This window comes from Cryptomeria japonica, chromosome 8 (assembly GCF_030272615.1).
Source record: "Cryptomeria japonica chromosome 8, Sugi_1.0, whole genome shotgun sequence".
In the NCBI taxonomy this organism is placed as follows: Eukaryota; Viridiplantae; Streptophyta; class Pinopsida; order Cupressales; family Cupressaceae; genus Cryptomeria; species Cryptomeria japonica.
In genome coordinates this window covers 710,569,716-710,579,820 of record NC_081412.1, presented here as the reverse complement: position 1 = coordinate 710,579,820, position 10,105 = coordinate 710,569,716, and the positions used below count along the sequence as shown (strand labels likewise).

Below are 10,105 nucleotides of genomic sequence, written 5' to 3'. Positions count from 1 at the left end.
TTTTTTCTTTTAAATAATACATTCAAAAAAAATATTTATAAGTTATTTTTTAGATGTTCCTTTTTAACTCTTTAAAAAACGATTTAAAAATTTATGTTGGAGGTATTAAAATTTATTCATAGATTACATTTTAGATTTTCTCTTTGTAACTATAAAAAATAAAAATAAATCTTTGAAGTATTAAAATGAGTAAAACTGACGTTTTTTACCTTTCAAAATTAATTGTTAAAAAACATTACAATGTCAGTATTAAAATTTGCTATAAAATTAAATTTTAGATTTTCTCTTTGTAATTGCAAAAACATTTATTTTTTTAATCTTTGAAGTATAAAAACTTGTTGCACCTTTTTTTTTTTCACCCTTCCATTTTTTTTTTATAGTTTTTGTATTCCAATTCGAAATTATTTTCTTCTCCAGCTTCATCCACTCTCAAATTATATAATTGTTCTTTTAAAAAGTATGAACTGATTCATATATGCATCTTTTAATTGTTAATATTTTTTTTGTCATCCATGTATTCTTTATATATCTTTTCATTATTAATTTAAAAAATTGATTTGTAAATTGTTTTTGTTAACACAGCTCACATTCCACTCCACCCGTGCTGCCATAGGTTACGCTATGCCTCTCAGTTAATAAACTGTTGTATTGAAATGAATTGTGTTGTATTCATCGTTCTTGAGCTGCACTCACTCTATATTGTATACTTATTCCTAATGGGTTACATTGCCGGGGTTATAATATGATGTGCTTATATATCCCCTCCAAGATGAGGTCTATTCGCATTGTCTTGGGTATAAAATTGTTGACATCTTCGTTGATGTTACCCACCATGTGGAGGACTACAGGAATATCTTACGTTTATTGAGTTTTTTGAGGTTTGGGTGAACTTTGGTTTCGTGGTGATCCCTGTCCATGCACCGAAGTGTGTAAATATACCTTTTTCCCAGACAGGGCTACTCGTAGAACTTTTTAACCCTGTCCATGCAGCGAAGTGTGTAAATATGCCTTTTTCCCAGACAAGGCTACTCGTAGAACTTTCTAACTCGGTTTTTGTAACTATGATCTTCAGTTATTAAAAATGACATTTAGCCTCACTGAAAAATCAAATCATCTTAAGAATGTTCAAGGATGTGTATCATTAAGACTGAAAACCTGGTAAGCAAGCCCAGGAATCCTAGACATCAATCAGCATGAAAGAGGAGACTGTTTGAGGATGCTAGCTTCTGCACAAGCATATGGCAGAGCAATCTCCACCTTCCAAGTTACCAGAGGTCATCAGCACACAGTGAATCGTGAATCGCTATTCTTGTCACATGGCTCCAAGCCCATTTGCTTATTGTTTCATCAAAGCTTAAAAGTTAAATCCTTGGCTTGAGCCTGCATTAATAACCTGCCAAATGTCACATGTAATTAATTTTCCTCAAAGTCTGGTTACGAATAGTTTGGGCAGATGATTGTAAAAAATCAGTGATAATAAATCACCGGAATGACAAACATAAAAAACCACACAAATGAACCTCCAATTAAGGCCAATGTGAATGATAAAAAACAATTGTAAATGAGGTAGTCAATTGCTTTTAACATATAAAATTACTATTAACATGGAAACAACATTCTACACCATCCCTTGACATCAGTCAGATTTATTTCTGTGTTTTTTGGGGACTCAAACATACTAGGTGAATGAATTATTTTCAGGAACCATTCTTCCTTCTCACGATAATGTTGAATCCAATTGAAGAGATCTATTTGCTTGGTACAACTTCCCCGACTGTACATCTTTCAGATAAAATTGCACATAGGGACAGACGATATTCAGCTGTAGTAAATACTCATAAGGCATGGAAGCTTTCAATTTCTGATGAACACCTTATTCCCTAGATTTCATAGCTCCAAACATTTAACTTTTTATGTGAGCAAAGCCCAAAATTATGAAGCTTATTCTCACTTCTAATCTCTCAGCAAAATAAAATATATTTACACAAAAGACCCCTTTAATGCTATATCTAAAGATTCTCTTCAATTCAAGGATTCAGTTTAATGTTTTTCTGAGATGAGGAGTCTGATTCACTTCTATTCTGGATAATGCGTGTAAACTATGAATGTTCTACAACAGTTGCCGAACCCTGTAATCATTTTGTTTGGCAGTGAAGTAACAAGAAAGTATATGCATTCTAATTTTACAGTGATTATCAGAGAAATTTGGACTGAGTGCATAACCACCATCATTTGTGATTAAGATAGCTAATTTAAAATGTACCTTGATCAACCAATGGTCTTACTTAAACAAACGATGTAATTGTAAAGAGAAGATGATATCTGCTCTAAATGTCAAATGGGAAGACTTCTTATGAAATGGCATTCATATGCCATCATGTTACGATTGATTTAAATTCAAGTGCCTTTGAAATGGTATTGACTGGTTCAAGTAATTCAAATACATGATAGTCTCAACCTCTCTACATCCATGTCAAATTTTTGGGAATGGTTATTAATGAATTTAAATATTAGAAAGAATAGCAAAATCAACAAGGAAAAAAAAAGAGAGAAAATAACCCCTTAAAAATATAAATGTACGCAGATGGCAAACTGGATACACCAAAGGTAGACTACTCTTAAATGCAAAGTGAAATTTTTACATAATATATTAATGCTACATATTCCACGCTATGGTCAAACCAAGCTTACCATAAATTTGGAAATGGCAATGACCCACATAAAATACTGTTAGCCTTACTGGCTAATTGATGGAAGTGTCAACAACTCCAGTGAGCGCTTAAGATGATCAACTGCAGTTGGTACATCATCAAATGCAAGTGCTCCAACTGCAAATCTTGCTGCTTTGTGTGCCTCAGCAATTTTTGCAGGGGGTGGCTGGTAACTGCTGTCATAGAAATATGCAGCTGCTGGGGCAAATGTTGGCACACTAGTGGCATGCTCGAGTGGTGTTGACTCAACATATGCTGCATTTATGCCAGCAACAGAATTGTATGCAAATTGGATTGGAATTCTGGATTTGGAGAGGAATTTACATGATAAGGGATTGAACTAGGATCATTTCCATTTACATTTTGATGATAAGATGGATTGGAAGGATATGAGATATGGCTCAGGGTTTGAGAATCTAAATTTCCTTCATGCACTGTTGAATAAGATTGATAATTTAAGTTATGAGACTGGGAAGCATTTATAGTGTCATGTGATGAAGAGGACGAATACCCTGCACCCAATTGACCACCAGGGGCATCTTGAGGTCTTCCTTGCACAGAGTAGTAGGATGAGCAGTGGACAGCTGGGTGGCTTTGGGAAAAATCTTGTGGAGCCTGAGAATGAGAACCCACTCCCTGATAATCTGGTCCAGAAAAGGATGCAGGTGGTTCCATCTTATCTGCAGAATAATGTTGAAGGTTTCTTAGAAACTGCGATGAAGGTTCTGGTTTTGTTCCCTCATCTGGCATTGATCTTGCGGAAGCTTTTAGGCTTGCCTGAGAATTTTCTTGTCTTAACTGTCCTGGAGGACTCTGACAATCAAAAAAGTTCACCATTAATATCACAAATAGGTAAATGTCATCCACTCTACGCTTTGAACTATAAAATCTTTTACTAAAGCTTAATGTGCAATCTTCAACAAAGGCAGATCCAAGAATAACAATGTCACAGGGAAAATGATATCCAAGTTTGACAATAGGACAAAAACCAAGCAAATAATATTTGTGGGCACTCATGAGGTATCATATGACAATAGGGAAAAAACAAACAAATAATATTTGTAAATGCTTATGAGGCATCATATGCCAATATCTCCAGTTTAACTAGAAACCTTAAAGATACCAAAAGTTCAAAAACATAAGAAACATATACTGATAAGAAGCATTAATTTCCACTAATTCAGAGATATATGCATTAAGTAAATCTGGAGGCATCGGGTGCTCTTCCTTTATCTTCCTGATTTTAATGCTCCTAAAAATTTTGCAGGTTTTCCAAATCGGTTAAAATTTTAATAAAAGCAGAAAATTCAATATACCTACATTTCCCTCCCATGATGAATCCATAGGTCCTGACAGATCTTGGTCCCCACCAGGAGGGCCTGGTTCCGGTCTCCTTCCTTCTTTTATTGCTTTACGAATATCTGCAGCCTTCCAGATAGCATATTTTTGTTTCTGCTCAATCTGCAAAAAGCATTGTCTAGAAAATCAGAGAACCTCTTCAACGTCATATTATAAAATAAAATTTGGTTATAATACGCAATCTAAATTGCAGATAATCTAATTCTTAGAGAACAAAATCTGATAAGATGGATACTTGCAGTAAAAAGTGAGGCAAAGGACTGAAACCATCAAAAAGTTGAATACAAGAATTAAAGATAATCTCTACTTCTATTTCAGTATAGCAATGAGCCCAGGAGAGAACTTGAAATGGTTCTGACGTCCTGAAGAGTTTCGGTGGCATAATATAATATTATAAACAACCATGAAGGTAAACTATGAGCACAAGGAAAGAACTACTCACTTCTGGTTGTACTTCACCAAACTGGCTGAGGATTTCAAAAAATATACTTGCTGCATAAAAAGTCTTTGCAGTGGTTCTGAAATACACACAGAATATTGTCAAATGCCAGGACCAGTTCCTTTAAAATTCCACATTGTCATATTTTACATATCATGGTCATATTAATTATCTAAAACAAGTTTTGGTTTTACAGCTGATTCAAAGCAAAGCAGTTTATATATTGATGTGTTGTTAAATTGAACATTCAAACAACTGTCATCAAAAACATCATAACCAACAAGAATTGCAATATCAATTGGTAAATCTAATTCAGATGGTTTGAATGATCATACAAGTCTGCCCTTCCAGCTCTATCTTGTTTATCAGCTTTTGCAAAAACATTTGAAGCAAATCCCTCCAGATAAAGATTGTCTTCAGGACCTAATGTCAAAGACTTCTTATCCTACAAATCAAAACCAGAAACAAATTCTAAAACCACAATCACAGAAACTATTATATTTCTTTTAACAGGATGATTAAAATTTGAATTGGTCTTCAATAAACAATACAAGACATTGATGTACATTCAATTTTAACAAGTAGCTTCAATTTACTTTATCTAACATAAATTTTAAAATCACAAGTGATATCATGAAACCCATAATATGGGGTTACAACAATCTTGGAAAGACAAATACCTTTATGATCTATTCTGTATCCCTATTGTACAGATTAGAAAAAATGATATTCCTTTTAACAAGTATCTAGCTCCGAGTGCTATTTCAGACCTGAGACCAACATACAACTGGACCAGATATTCATATTTGCCAATAGCAATATATCCCTAATGTTTCCATCAGAAATTTTCCATCCTGAGATAGAACACATTGGAGTGGATGCATATAAGCATACATCAGGCTAACATTTTTATGGGCCTAAGCTAGTTTCAGTTAATTGTGTAACACATTTTTCAAGTATTTTATTAGTTACTCACTACTTCAGATTTTGCAAGAGTTTATTTTCCATTTTGGGGATCTTTCAACTGTTTCAACTATATTGTCAGATCCTTAAAGAAATATATCTCCTGATTCTGTACAAAATACTGTTTGTTTTTTGGTCCCTTAAGAAGTAAACTGTTTCTCTAACATTGTTTTCCTTGCAAATGGAGCGTTTAACCAAGATGTTAAAAGCTTCCTGTACTTTATGCTCCTGATGAAGCCCCACTATCTGATCTGCAGCATTTGCCCAAGATTTCATTCAAAGCCAGGGTGTGAATGTGCTTGGTAGCAGTTAACAAACCACTTCAGAAATAGAAATCAAAATCAAGCCAAACATGGAAAAACAAAAAATCAAATCCAAAAAAATAGAGGGGTAACAGACTACAGTGGAGTAAAACACAAGATCTAAAGTGGAGTAAAACCCAATGTGGGAAACCTCTTTGTGGAGATAAGAAAATAAATGAATCAATACTATCTCCATATGCTGAACAAATTCCAAGACTCTGAATTGATCTTTTCCTTTCCCATCTTCACACATCAGTCTTTTGCACAAGATGTGCTGATTCTGTTTTGGGTTCACAAGCTGGTCCAGCTCAGCACATATAAACTGAAATTACTCAGCTTCCTCTCCCTGCTATGTTTCTAGCCAATGTGTTTGGCTTGGAAGGGTAGTTCATTTATATTTATTTGACCTGATCATGATCCTACCCTGTCTATGCGAAACCCAGTTGCATTTAAACAAAAAACTATCCAGCAAACACACCTTATTTAAACTGCTCTTATCTTATACTCAATAATATGATATAGGCGCTAGGCAGAGAAACAAAGCTTCAAGTAAATAATGATTTGCAAGATAGCAATACAATACAAAGCATGTTGATAAAACCAATCAATAACTACACAGCCATTTACTTACCACACTTCTCCTATACCTGTTCTTTGAGCCTCAAATGACCATATTCAAAGCATATTCACTTTTACTTGAGTCCCAAACTTTCCTGCCATGCATATGAACCTGTAGTTATGGTACACCTATGAAGGTAATACTGTAGTAAATGACAATCACCCTGTGTCACACCTGGAATCTGTACTCTACACGCATATTCAATCAGTGTTACCCAAGATTACCAACCTTCTATCCACTGAACTAGGCCTATATATGTGTTGAAAAATCTATTTCTACAGAAAATATTGAGGCTACACTTAAAGTAAAAACCTGCCATCATCATCACCCAGCATTGATAAGTCTCTTGTATCAGTTGGCTATTGAGTTTTCATATCAGTAAATATCATTTGGCTGAAACTGAAGGCTTCCCAACAAGTTACAAAACCTCATGTTCCAAACCAAGTCGCTACTTTAAATGTGTGTTCTAATACTTCAGTCAGTAAGAATACACATAATTCTCAGCAGAGCAACCTAAACCGTAAAAATCATAGACAGCTGAAGCCAGCAGAAGATCATAAATGCAAACTTATAGTTGAATGTTCCAACGATCTGGAAAAGTTGGTAAGTGAAGAATTATGAAATTGTGCATGGGAAAGATTTATATGGAATCAAAGAGTTGAATGAGAAGCAATATAATTGTTTTCATTCACCCGTTGATCAATTCATGAGCGTTATATGGCTAAATAAAAAATGTTGAATTAAATCTAAACTAGGGTTAGAAAATATAGAAATTCACAATTGCATTTACCGATTTTAATATTGTTTACTGTCTTATTTTATTTTGTTTCCTTTGCTTATGGTTTGTGTTGGCGTTTACTAGGGTCAAAATGGAATTAGGGTTGGGTAAGTAAGCGTGTACCTTTTCCAGCTGCTTCATCAAGGAAACCAGCAGAGCGCTGGTTGTTTCGGTTCGTTCCTTTGCGGGGATCTTCAGCCCTCGCTCCATTGCATATAAGCGGCCTTCAAAAAAACACACAAAGCTTGTGTTTGGTAAAACGATGGTTCAGGTGTTCGATTCCCGTAGCGGTAATGTTGAAATCAAATTAACCAATACTTACAGTAATAAGCGACGAGAGGTTCGTGCTTCTGAAGCATTTTGCAGGCTCCGTGTCATTCACCATTGTTTTTTCCTGGTGGTGATGATGATCACAGTACGTTGATGATAATGGAACTCGGAAGAAAATGAACAGTATGATAGTTATGTACACAGTAAATTGAGAGAACTTCGAATCGAAGCAATGGGAAATTTGGAACCAACCAGGGGTGAAGGACGTAGCAGTCGAGCTCGAATAGTCCTCGTTCTTTTTTCTATTTTTCTTTTTCTTTTTCCCTTCTAATCTTCTTAGTCCTTTGTGATTACGGTTCACATATGGTGTAAAAATGTCTTGAGACGTTTGATTTGATATTTTCTCTCTCACACACACACATAAAATTAGTTTTTAGTTTGATATTATTATTTCTTAAAAATATATATATTAAAAAATATATATTGAGCTCGAGAAGGGACAGAGAGCACAAAGGTTTGCAACTAGGGTTTCGTCGACGTGGACCGCCCTTCCAGGCTTGACGGCAGGGTCCCTCCTGCAAGTGGAGGAGGTGGTAAGGCTTCCTCCATGGTGGTAAGGCCCTCAATTTTCCCTCCTACCTACATTCATTCTTCCACATTTATTGTGTTTGGTTTTACTTTGGTTTCTGCCATATTATACATGTTGCCCTATGGGCGAGCAATCAATAGGGTCGGGCATTAATTCGCTCAAGCCATCAGTTTCTACGGTCGAGGCTGATGGATTTAACGGGAAATCTTTTAGAGATGTCATTGTTGGCTCGGCGTTGCAGGTTCTGGATGAAGCGAGGTTTATACTGGTAAGTGATTCCGAACCAGGGAGCGATGGCGGTGGAGGAAACCACGGTAAGGACCCTCCCTCTCCTTTGTCTACCTTGTCCATTTCGCCTAATGAATCGATGGCTAAGGCTATTGACTTAGAAAAAACTAGGTTGCAAGATATTGCTATTTTTTTCGTTGCTACAGACATTGATAGATGCCCGGCTAGGAAGTTCTTGGATGATTGGATGAGAAATGTGTGGATAAATAAATTAGGGTTTAAATTTTCTTTCTGCATAATGGTTCAGAAAGGTTTGTTAGTTATTTTCTTTAATGACAATAAATCTCAGGCGGAAATTCTTAAGAAGCAATTTTGGGTTGTGGGGAAAATCATATTTAGGGCTCTTAAATAGTCTTTTGACGCTAACAATGAGGAAATCCTAGCTCTATCTAGCCCTCATTGGATACAAATTAAGAATATTCCTCTTGTTTTTTGGAACTTCATTCCTCAAATTGTGGAACCAATTGGCAGAATGATTAGGGTAGACCACACGTTGAACCCGGTTCCTCACCTGGATGCCCGCATTCTTGTCTCCGTTAACCCTAGTGTCAATATTCCTAGATTTTTAAACATTAATCTTGGTGTTGATCGATTTACTTGTCTTGTTGAAACCCTAGGTGGTCTTAATGCTTTTTTTTGTGTAAGAAGGAAGGGCACATTAGAAGATCTTGCCCTATTATTAATTCCAAGAAGAAGAACTCCAAAAACCCTGTCGAGGTTGCTTCTAAACCTGATGATTCCCCTTCCTCTTCGGCCCTCAATCTAGGTGGCATCTCTCCCTTAGTAGGCAAGCTTGACTCTCTTAATGGTGCTATTAATATAGTCATTTATGGCTTCCCGAGTGAGAAAGATGTAGCTCTCCCTTCTATTAATGGTTATGCTATCTTTGGCACCTTCAAAGTTGACCCTCCTCCTCATTATGTTGTATCAGAAGCCATCTTGCAGTTGGAGGAATCGAAAGATATGGGCTTCTAGGTGGTTACTAAGAAAGACAAGAGGTCTAGGAGAAAGAATGCACAACAGCTCGCGCTGGAAAAAATTAGGGCATGTGAACATGTGCAGAAATGCCCCTTTGTGTCACGCATGGAGGAAGATGTTCTTGAAACTTCGCCTGAGCATAACTTGTCTGATAAAAATGGTAGGCAATCTCTGGTAAAAACTATCATTAGGAATTTTGAGGGGGTTGATCGGGGTATCTTTGGCTTGGGGAAGACGGAGACAATCAGCTCTCCTCCCGGCAATGACCCCATTTTACAAGAGTCCAATCAATTTCAAATTCTTGATTCTCAGTCTGGGCCAATTAAGGATTTGATTGATCAGGTGGACTCCCAAGAGGAGGGAGATTGCCCTCGCCTTTATCATGACACTGATGCTGCGATATTTTCCCCCCCTATGTTTAGAAAGTTGATTGACCTTGACAATGTGGTCTAGACCATCCATGTTGATCCTCTAGTTGGCAGGTCAAATCCTAACGATTCCCCTACACTTGCCCAAGTTGGCATAATTGAGAATGATAACCTGCAGGATGGTTTCTCGCTGGGCAACCATGAGTCTGAAGTTGAGATAAACCTAGTTTCCAACTATTCGGTCACGAGTGGTGAGGGGGTCCAGGAGAGAGGAGTGTTGGATGAGGATATTTCTAAAATAGAGGCTAATGCAAGGAGGAAAAGAGGTAGACCTCCAGGATTAAAAATAAAAAATCTCCATTACACAAGAAGTCTAACCGTAAATCTAGCATGCCCAAGTGTTTTAGTAGCTTCCAAGCTGCTAAGGAAGAAAATTAAGTA

General features: G+C 36.4%; 1 pseudogene; it reads right to left on the bottom strand.

The window, feature by feature from the left end:
• Positions 1–2,589: 2,589 nt before the first annotated feature.
• Positions 2,590–7,783, bottom strand: LOC131071282 (protein HOMOLOG OF MAMMALIAN LYST-INTERACTING PROTEIN 5-like; annotated as a pseudogene).
• Between the last annotated feature and the right edge of the window lie 2,322 nt (positions 7,784–10,105).